Source organism: Triticum dicoccoides, chromosome 6B, assembly GCF_002162155.2.
Source record: "Triticum dicoccoides isolate Atlit2015 ecotype Zavitan chromosome 6B, WEW_v2.0, whole genome shotgun sequence".
NCBI lineage: Eukaryota > Viridiplantae > Streptophyta > Magnoliopsida > Poales > Poaceae > Triticum > Triticum dicoccoides.
The window spans coordinates 707942412-707953274 of NC_041391.1; the positions used below are offsets into that span (position 1 = coordinate 707942412).

At 51.2% G+C, this 10863-nt stretch overlaps 1 long non-coding RNA gene and 1 pseudogene across 1 annotated transcript; both read right to left on the minus strand.

Annotated features, from left to right (window-relative positions):
* Nucleotides 1-6714: 6714 nt before the first annotated feature.
* Nucleotides 6715-8081, minus strand: LOC119321587 (annotated as a pseudogene).
* A 1553-nt stretch (nucleotides 8082-9634) lies between these two features.
* On the minus strand, nucleotides 9635-10857 carry LOC119326047. The gene is made up of 3 exons (XR_005157786.1): nucleotides 10491-10857; nucleotides 10291-10384; nucleotides 9635-9912 (listed from the first exon to the last, which is right to left on the minus strand). It is a non-coding gene; the product is annotated as an uncharacterized LOC119326047 (long non-coding RNA).
* Nucleotides 10858-10863: the final 6 nt, after the last annotated feature.

Here is a 10863-nt window from a genome sequence, read left to right on the forward strand (position 1 = left end):
TGGATTTTTTAGTTCATGGATTTGTTTTTTGCTGGAAGGCAGTCCTAGGATTTGTTGACGACGGTGAGCCGGAGGATAGTGCCGCTGTGATTCGATGGTCTGCCAGTTTGGTGGAACCGTATTGACGGCAAGCTGCATTAGGCTTCAATGGAATTGCATCCAACAAGTGGATGGCGCTGGAAATCGACTGTGTGAATGGCAGGGCGTCCGGCGACGGCGGTGGCGAGCTGCGGCGAGGGGTGCAGCGAGCTGCGTCTGACGACGGTCGTGGAGGACACCGGTGGGTGGCAGCTTGTATACGGCGAGCCATAGCAGCGCGGAGGAGGTTGGGGTGGTGGGGATTTTCGTCCGTGGATGAGACGAGGAATTCAACAGGCGAAGCAGATCCTGGGCGTTCGCGCACGTGGAATCGTACGGTCCTGGGTCGACCGGCCGAATTGTCGCGCCGGTGTGCCGGCGCAGAGTAGTGCCCTTTAAAAATTATAATAAAATCATTGAGGCTCTCAGTCGCTCCAATCCACAGGAGGGGTGTGGTAAACAATAGTATGGCAACAAACAAATGTACTCATGCATGGAATGAAATAAAAGAAAATTGCACTTAATGGAGCTTGATGGTGAGGTTGCCGGTACGTACGCGCAACACAGAATGGCAGAAGACATGACATGGCCAATCAAAGGATTTGATCTGGTGACGACAGGCAAGATATCATGCATGATTGTATTGTACCCAGTACATATGATATGCAGTCTTGAGTTTTGGCCAGAGATTTGATTTCTTACCTCACGGCCCAGACTGCTTTCTGATCTCCTTGGTGCTTGCTCTACTCTGCCTAGCCACCTCGTGCATCGCTACCGCGACAGTCCGGAGGACCCCGTTGGCTGCCTGTTTGGCGCTGCATTATTGAATGATGAAGAGTAGGAGACCCTACCCATGGCCTTCGAGGAGAGCTAATTGCATGGAAGTACCAAACTTCGGCACGTTGTAACGCATTGGTATTACTAGCCATTTTTTTGCAAGAGAGTCTAATTGTTGCAAAACGGTCTAAATCACGTATAAACGCATATTGACGGTGAACCTGACCGCTGGGACCCGCTATTAGGGGCTGATGTGGCATGCTCTTTAAAAAAAAAACCTTACTTTTTATTTAATCACACATATGTCCTCTGTTTGTCAAAAAAGGTCTTGCCACAAAATATCATTTTATCAAAAATGCCCGCAAGCGTGCTTGTTGCCGGGTTTCAAAAATGCATCGGCTCTCGGCAACGCCGCCCATCAAAACAACTATGGCGGCTTCATCATTGGCTCATTGCCACGCAGCCCATCGAAGTAACTCCGGCGGCCTTTCAGCATCAGCTCGCGGCAACGCCCCTTATTGAAGCAACTCCGGCGGCCTCGTAGTATTGGGTTGCGGCACCGCCGCCCGTCATAGAAACTCCGACGACCTCGTAGCATCACAACATCATCAACACCGGTGGTCGCCACGCAGCATCCCGACAGCCGTGGCAGCAGCAGCTCTGCCCACCCCACTCGCCGCATCACCTCGGCTTATCGCCGACAATCCTTGCAGCATTAACTGCTTGGTCGTCGGCTCATCGCATGCTCGCAGCATCCCCATGGAGTAGCGGCGCAACACGACGCTATGCACCACCCGTGACTGGCACTGACAACATAGGTTGTACCATGGCGTCACAACACTCACGGCGCCTCCCCTGTCACCTTGCAGCATGGAGTCAACACCGTGCCGCTGCGGTGGTGCCACCTCGGAGCAATAGATCTCGCCGGTTCATGGCATCAGAGGAGTCCTCTCACAACATTGATTCTCGCCAGGGTCACAGCACTAGAGGCATCCACTCATAGCAGCATAGACACGAGGTGTCGCGTGGATTGAGTTGGTTGCTCGCCGGAGACAAGGCTCCAAGTGGTGGAGGATGTTTCTAGAGAGTCATGTTCACGCGTCGGACAGGTCCTGTCGCCAGTGGCGTAGCCAGCTTGGTGAGCCAGGGTGGTCCAACAATGAAACTTATCATGTAATTCTATGTTTTTTTCCAAAAAAAATCCATTTTTCTACCCTATATATTGGCTATGGGGAAAACTTCGGGCCCCCTAGCTACTCCACTGCCTGTCGCCACGCACTATATGATCGAGAAGGACCAGACGACAGACGAGGCGGTCGCTCCTGCAGTCACCTTCACGCATCGGACAGGTCCTGTCGCCACCGCACCGTATGATCGAGAAGGATCAGGTGACAAACGAGGCAGTCGCTTGTGCAGCTGTTTACATCGGGCTGTTTAGAATCAGTTTCCTTGGTTATAAGGGGCATTATATATCAGCATACATAATTTATGGCGAACCAACCTGTGGTATCCCAGTAGAGTTCAAGTCCTAGACTTAATATCGGTGCTCGTATTTTTCTGCATTTATTTTAGGTCTTCCCGTGATGTGCGTTTAATGTGAGGAGACGTTTCCATCGACTATAAAGGCATGTATAACATCTTGGTGAATCTTAAAATGATGTGACGACTCAGTCTTTCGGAAATGCTCATAGAGGTACGATAGTGATGTGTTCATAGGGATGTGTGTATGTACATATGTATGAGCTGTCCTAAAAAACATTTATATTTTAGCCGCATATGTTCTGCTCCACCCTAGATGGGTACACGGGCTCGTTAGATTAGAAAACCGTAGACGCTGCGTGTGAGTCTTAGATTTTTCTAACGGCGTAGCCGATCCATCGATGGGTACACGGGCTCATTTATATTTTTCTCACGGCGTAGCAGATCCAGCATGTCAAAAATAAAATAAAATCAACGGCCAGCATCTGCGTGCATGCCGCCATGCATGGCCGCGTCTCATTAGAAACCCTAGCACTAGCAGCCACGCCCGGATCGATCTTTCTCACGTACAACCAGACCGATTGAGCAACTCAACCCGTCTAAACATGCCCGCGCCGCCGCGACGGTGGGCGGACCTCCCGTCGGAGCTGCTTGCGGTCGTCTCCGGCCGCCTGCACGATCCCACCGACTTTATCCGCTTCCACGCCGTCTGCACATCATGGCGGGAGTCGCTGCCCAAGACGGCATCGCTCCGCCCAGACTTCTTGCCCTGACTCGTCGCCCCGCCGTCTGGTCGCCGCTTCTCCATTATCAGGCTCCGCTGTGTCTTCTCCAAGACAAGCTACCATGCCGAGGTACCCGCGACCCTCCACAACCTCGGGTGGGTGGCGCGAGCCGACGGCACGGCGGACTGGTTCTTCAGCACACGGGACGGGCCTAGGCTCGTTGACCCGCGGAAGATGAGGGATAAGTCCCGCGGCATCGTCTACGGCAATGGCATGTCTTCCTCTAAAACTTTTCCAAATCTGACGACAACCATTAGCAAGGAACGACGTCCACCAACCTCCGAGCGGCCATCCTCAGTCCCGGCCATACCGCATGGACAGTCGTCGAGAGAGGGTTCAGGCTGGGGAGGAACAACATATCGTTCGAAAGCAATCATTGCTTCGCCGCGTACCATAATGGCAAGATCCTGGTGTGTGTGGACGGGGACGATAGCAATGATATCTGGCACCTCCTAGTGCCCTCGGCGGCCGGCGGCTTCCATGCTAGTGTCATTGAGAACGACGAGATGTGTGCTGCGTCATGGCGATTCCACGGGTTCATGGCCTTGGATTGGCGTCTTGACTCTAGCCACGTCCTAGAGTCCCATGGCGAGTTGTTGCGAGTGTCCGTCCTGGTCCGTTCGCCCAACTACCGGTTCTCCAAATCGTCAGAGCACCAGTAGCCAGGTGCTCACACTGGCCGTTTTGGTGCACTCCCTCGTGGAAGAGATTGGCGTAGATGGTAGACAGACGGTGCGGTGGGCAAGGAGGGACGGCTTGAGCTTCGCGGATCGTGTCATGTTTCTAGGGTTCCCAAGCAGCTTTGCAGTGGACGCTGCGAGATTTTGTGGCAAGGAGGACAACATAATTGCCGGGTGCGTTTACTTCTTCTTACGGTGGTCCAGAGAACACGGCTCCTCGATGTCATCGCCGCTTGGCGTCTTCAGGTACAACCTCATCAACGACAAAACCAAGTTTATGGAATACCTACCGCACAAATGGAGCAGCCATAAAAACGACGCGGGTATGTGGCTCGTGCCCCGGCCTCGCATTGCTCCAGTTAAGGTATGTACAGCCAAGCTCACCATTTGTTCAACTTGAAGCCTCCACCATTATTGTACAATCTCATCACGTATATTGGGTGATCACTACTCACTTGCAAGTTAATCAACCCATCACCAGAAAATTAATCTTTTAGAACCGATGCTTACTACTACCTCTGTTGGAAGTTCAATTTTAAAATCGAACTGGCAAAACATCTTATATTAAGATAGAAATAGAGGTTGTATTTCTCAGACATCCGGACAATTAGCGGTGCCAGAGAGATATCAGCAGAGGAAAAGACAAAGGAGACTTGGCCGGCCACGGCGCCTCCGTCGAGCCTGAGCCAGGAGCTCGCCGAAGGGGATGACATTGATAAGACCAGATAGTTCCTTTGATACCACATTGCACCATATTTTGGAGAGCACTAATTCTATGGTACACGGAGCTTAAGACTACATGAGAAGTGCTGACATGGCATGCATACTTAAGGTTGACGTGCGTTGCCATCATAAGGTAGTCATATATATTTGATGCAGCAGTGCGAGGGATTTTATCCCTTCTTGAAGGCATGGATGCCAAAGAACTTCGTTATTGGTGTTAATTTCACATCTTGTAATGCGGGTCTGTCGTAGTTGTTCATGTTTTGTGCTCTACTTGTTGTTGGACTTGGTCTTGCTGCCTTTAAACCAACTTTAATAAAGATTTTTCTGTGCATCACGCAGGGGTTTTTTAACCTCCCTTTCAAAAAATAAAGAAGCTAGTCCTATATATTTGTTCCCTTTTTGAAATATAAATTTACTATTTTCAACAACAACTAGAAGATCATATCATATACTTCATAAATGATGATTTGATGAACTTCGACTCACTTATGTAGGCATACTTGCGTGCATGTGTGTGTGTTTGGCATCATAGCCGTCATGGTCCATAACCAACCTTGCTTTTTTCCTAAGGTAATTAAAGAATGGCTGGAGGCTCCAAAGGCATATCATCCAACAATAGGAGGTAGATCTATCCGGAAGGAGAAACGACCAGAACATTCCAAGGAGTCCTTCAGCTTCGTGGTGCAAAACCATCCTCCGGGTGTGTCGGCATGGATAGCTCCTTGATGCGCCGCTTCTTCAGCAAGCATGGAAAAGTTTCGACCGCTAAGGTGACCTCTCCTGGGGCAGGATGTGTTACCACGGCAATGATGACAATGGAATGGGTTGGTATTGAATGGGTATACTCTTGTGGTGAGCGGTCATACGGCAAGGCGCGAGTCATCAGTGTTCAAGTTGCGGGTGTCACTATAAACTTTGGTGCTAGGTTGAGGTGTTCCAACCTTCATAGAGATCATGTGGTTGTTTATCAATAGGGATCACTAGACTCGGCTAGCTTGCAAAGTTTACGTTTCTTACAATCTTGATCAACAAGCCTTTGGTCTTATAAGAATACAATTTTATTTCATCTCTAACCAGTAACCACCCGTGTACATCAAAGAAGTACAAAATTTTCTAGCATGTTATAATAACCTCTCTCGCTCACAACTTGGATAAGTTGAGATCACACCGGAACTATTTTTAGATTCTTATGATAAGGCTTTCGTGAAGCCATTTGCAACACGACCTTAGAAGGAATGAACCGACTGTGAAGAAGGTTCTTAGCAACCCTTTCTCTCACAAAGTCGTAGTCACTTAGACTATTCCCTTCCGCGGACATTCTTTTCTAGAAAGAAAGTAGCAAAGCCGAACGCAAATATACATGCAAATTGCCTCGACTACGTCTTCACTGTCCAAAATGGGGGATACCGCTATTCATACATGGATGGACGAGGGACTCCACTGACAACATCAATAGATGACTTTTCGGCCAACATACTTGGTGCGAGCATGAAACACAAGATTTTCTACCTGGTGCAAATGTTGCCACACCAAATTATGAGTCACCCACTACACCGTTAAGGGCCTCTTTGTTTCGAAGAATTTTCATAGGATTTTTGAAGGGTTTTAATTCTTGGGAGTTTTTTTTTTACATTGGCGTTTGATTCATAGGATTGAATCATATAGGAATATTTCCTAAGGAATCCACATTTCATAGTAATCCTGAGATACTGAAGTTTGATTGGTTCGGTCTGGTGATGTGCTGATCCACAGAAGACAGGAACATGGCACATCAAATTCTTTGATCATGTGATGCTTAGTGATGTATCTTTGCCACCAACTTAATTTGCTATTGATTTGTTTCATCCTTGGGCGGTCATTACCGAAAAAGGGTTTTCCCCCGCTTTATATATAAAGCACCATCACCGATTACAACCGAGAGACCGAACAACGCACACACCCAAGGAAAGATACAAAGGTGCCGGGAACCGACACACCACCCCACCGACAACAAGAGAGAGGTGAACCGGACACAACGAAGCCAGGCCTCCAAAGCGATGCCTCCAAGAAGGGTCCAACCATGGATAGTCGCCACCGCCCGATCCGTGAAGATCAGGTTTTCACCCGGAGCAAGGCGGTAAGAGTGAGAACGCCGCGACTGAGCCTTCAGGAAGGGTACGGCGTCAATTGCCGCCGCCATCGTCGGCCAGTCAGAGGACTGGGCAAGTGGTGTACCCCGACGCCCACACCCCACCGTCGCACCTTAACTCCGTCAACCACCCGCAACCACGCCACCCGCGAGGCCATGGTTGCCCGCCCGCACCTGAGGCACACGCTCCGCCTGCAAACGCCGCGCCTCCCGCCGCCAGAGCCGCCGCCCTGCAACCAGACAACCCCGAGGCCTACACAAAGGCCCCAACTTTGGACCAACCGACGACCCTCGACCAGCAGAACCACCCGCAGACGCTCCGCTGGAAGACCTACACCAACCCGACCGTGGCCGAGGAACGGGGGAGAAAGGGGAGCGGCCGAATCCGGACCGGCACATCCCGTGCCAGCGACAGGTGGCGCGATCGGATCGAGGCCGCCCATCCCTCCAACCGAACTCCCCGCCGAGCACGAGGAAAGGAGGAGGATGAGGAGCGGACGCATCCGGACCAGCAAACTGTGCCAGCGACAGGTGGCGCGACCGCATCGAGGCCACCCGTCCGTCCTACCTAGCTCCTCCGCGGAACCCCCGTGATGCCCCACCATGGTAGATGGCACATATCTCCGCGAGGCCATCTGCAAACGCGCGCCCGCCGAGGAGGGAAACCAAATCGACCCGCCGCCGTAGCCCAGGAAGCTCACCAGGGAGGCCCTCCCGCGCCGAGCGCCGCCATCCAGGCGCAAGGGCCCACCTAGACGAGGGTTGCCCACCTCCACCGCTGCCGCGCCGCCCCCACACCATCGAGCTGCCGCGAAAGGGCCGCCCGCGGCCCGCAGCGTCAGGGGCGGATCCGGACGCGCCGCCGCGCCATCACCACCCGCTGGCCTGCCGCACCCGCACTGCAGCGCCGCCACCCCCCACCAGCATAGCCACGGCAGAGGGCGGCCGCCCGCAGCCTAGTGCGCCCCCGACCGCGCCTCGTGGCGACCAGATCTGAGCGCCGCCGCCAGACACGCCCACGCCATCCCCGGCCAGCACGAGCGCGCCACCACCGCGCCGCCTATCCCGTTGCCAGCCTGCACCGCCGCTGCACCTCAACGCCGATGAGCAGCCACGCCGGCGCGCCCGTCGCCAAGCGCTGCGTCCCCGACCGGCCGCCGCATCCCGCGCCGAAGCCGCCGCGCGAGGAGACAAGGAACCCCGCCGCCGCCGGCGACGACAGGGCTTCGTCCGGCCGCGCCCTCGGGCGGCGGCGAGGGGGGAGGAGAGTAGAGGGGGGAGACCCGGCGGCAGCGGCGGCTAGGGTTCCCTCTCGGTCACGCGCGGGGCGACGCGAGAGGGAACAGAGGAAAAAAGCAGGACACGAGCTTTCGAGCTAACTGCTCGGCAGTCATTCTTTGGATGTGCACTGGCAAAGCAGACACGCATGGCTGGCTGTTGCAGCTGCACTGTCACTGGTCTGGTGTAAATGCACATGATGGAGCAAGTGTGAAGATGCTGCAACTTGCTGTAGCCGGCATTGCTTTTGCCAGGATTCAGTGAATTTGTATGTCAGTTCACTGTGTAGATGGCAGCTAGCATTCGGTGAATTTTTATGTCGGTTCACTGCGTAAGAGACAGCTAGAGTCGAGTTGATCTTCACCATGTAATAAGAGGTTGTGCGTGTGTAGCCAGTACTCAGTCGGAAAAAGAAAGAAAAGAAAGGCATTGGTTGCACATCAAGGCTCCCAACGGCGGAGAATATAGCGAGTAGTCCATGTTGCACGTCGTAGCGGAGACAGCCCTCCCGTGAGAGGCTTGTAACTTGTTTGTAAAAAATTCTCCACTTCTATCTATCAATACAAAGACACACGATTCTCGCACGTGTTCTTGAAAAAAAAGGCATTGGTTGCCTGAAACCTGTGTGTGCGTGCTGAACCGCCGCTCTGTTTTCTCCCCTGACCGAGCAGTTTGTGCGTGTTTGTGTGTGTCCACCGGCGAGCGAGTGATTCAGGGGCACAACGGCACAGTCTCTCACTAGTACAGAAGGATCCATTCCACATGCTTGAAAGTGAAGATCGCGTAAAAAACAGGGTAATCCAGATGAAAACTGTTCGATTGGGCGATTCGCGTAAAAAAATGTCCAAATAGTGGTAGAAATATGAATTCACTCTCCCAAATATAATACATACATCATCGAAGCCTATGACCAATGTTGAAAACCAATAAATCAAGAGCATGCACATCTTCTAGCTAGAGCAAGTCCTCAAAATCACCGTGATTATTCAGGCCATAATCTATGTGCGTGTTGGCTGTTCAGCCGAAGTAGCCGACCAATTTTTTCCGTGGGCATGGTCTCTTTGGACCTGTGCCTCGCAGCTGTCTCCCAGAACCTGGTAATCTCCTCCCGCCGGCTTTCCTTCGCGGCAGCCCTCACCTCTCCCGGAACCTGGCTCCTTCCACCACGTCTTATTTGCCCACTCTGCAATTTTCTCCGTTTTATCCTGCAATCTGGACAAAGATCAGTGTTGGCTTTTGAACTGTAGATCAAATCGCGACCGAAGGTAATACAGGTACGTGTGTAAAGCTGGCTCGAAGCAAGCAGGCAAGCAGGTTAATTGATTCACAGGAGCAATACGTTGCCCGTGTAACCGCTACGTGAACCAGGCTTGCTAGCTAGCTCTAGTCGATCGGATCGAATCGATTACGACGGAGCAACTCAGCGGAACTCAGCGAACACAAACGAATCGGTGTATTGCCAAAGGCTCTTGACGTGCCTTGGTTTTCCTTATTGCTTTCAACTGATCGGTGTTACAAGGGCTGGGAGTAGACGCATATATATATGCTAAGCATAGCCTACTGCTAATCCTACTCCGTGTAGTACTGCTAATCCTACTCGGTTTGCAATACTAACCAAACTAGGGCACACATGCATGTGCCGTGCAATCTTGGATTCGTGCTTAACTCTAACAATCAGTACACAGAGTTAGTTAGTAGGAATATATAACAAGTTACATGTGCTTGTTTTCATGTTTATTATGTGTACAGCTTCCAATATTTTACCATGATTCTGTCACGCAAGAGGTGAGCATGAGCATATCCTGACGTCATACTCTGAATCTGAACTTTGCAACTAAAGGGTCCGCCAGGAAGGCAACTAGGCAAGGTCGAGACTCGGAGTCCAGACCTCTTGTGTTCTGAGCTTCACGTCAAGGGCCGCCTTGTGCTTGGTGTCGTTCTCCCACGACACGACAACATCGACGACATCTTCTGCTCGGCCCTGAAGCACGGCATTTTTCCGGTTAAGAGTTTAGACTGGCCAAACACACATGCATAGAGGAGGATTTATTTATGCAAAATTCAGTTGAGTTGAGTTTGGGCCATCTTTACTTTTAGGAAACGCATGCAATTAATTCACGAACAAACAAATGTGTGTACACTTGTACAGCACAGTTACTTGCATGTCATATTTCTTACATCATCACGAAACACAAGGTGCATTAGATTAGAAAACTGCAGGTACCTCACATATGCTGTATTTGCTAATATATTATTCTATCTTAAGGGTACAGAACGCAGTTCTCTAGCTAGGGATTCTGGGAGTATAGTATGCACGACAACGAGAATAAAGATATACTAGGTTTGACTAAGTACGTACCAGCAGGGTGCAGGGAGGCAGATCCATCCTCGCAGAGAATGATGAATGTTTCGATCTTAGAAATGCAGTGATGATGAACCTTTGGCGTTGCACCCTAATTGCTCAAAAAGACAGACGAACAATCATGTGAGGCAATGAGAGAGATAAATAGATCTTGTAGATTAAAGTACATGCTCTTTCATGGGAGAAAAAGTTAGTACCTTGATTCCGGCAACGCATTATCAGTCCAAGCGTAGAGTAGGGCGGTTGGGATGTGCGTTGGCTGCTTCCCGAATGGCAGCTTCTGCAGCCTCAACTCTGTCGTCCTCGTCTCCCCATACTACACATCTGATTTTAACGAGGCTGAGGAGATTTTCTATTCCGAGATCAAAATCACCGCTGGTACCGGGAGACCCAGTTTCTTCTGCGTTAAATACTATCAAGAGGTCATCTACCAAGGGCATGGCTCCAGCCGCAAAGGTCAAATTCATCACAGCACACTGACTATCAAAAATAAATATCCTCAAGCATGGGAATCCAACTTCACCACAGACTATGACCCTTGTAACTTCGAGCTCTTCTGTTAATGAGGTA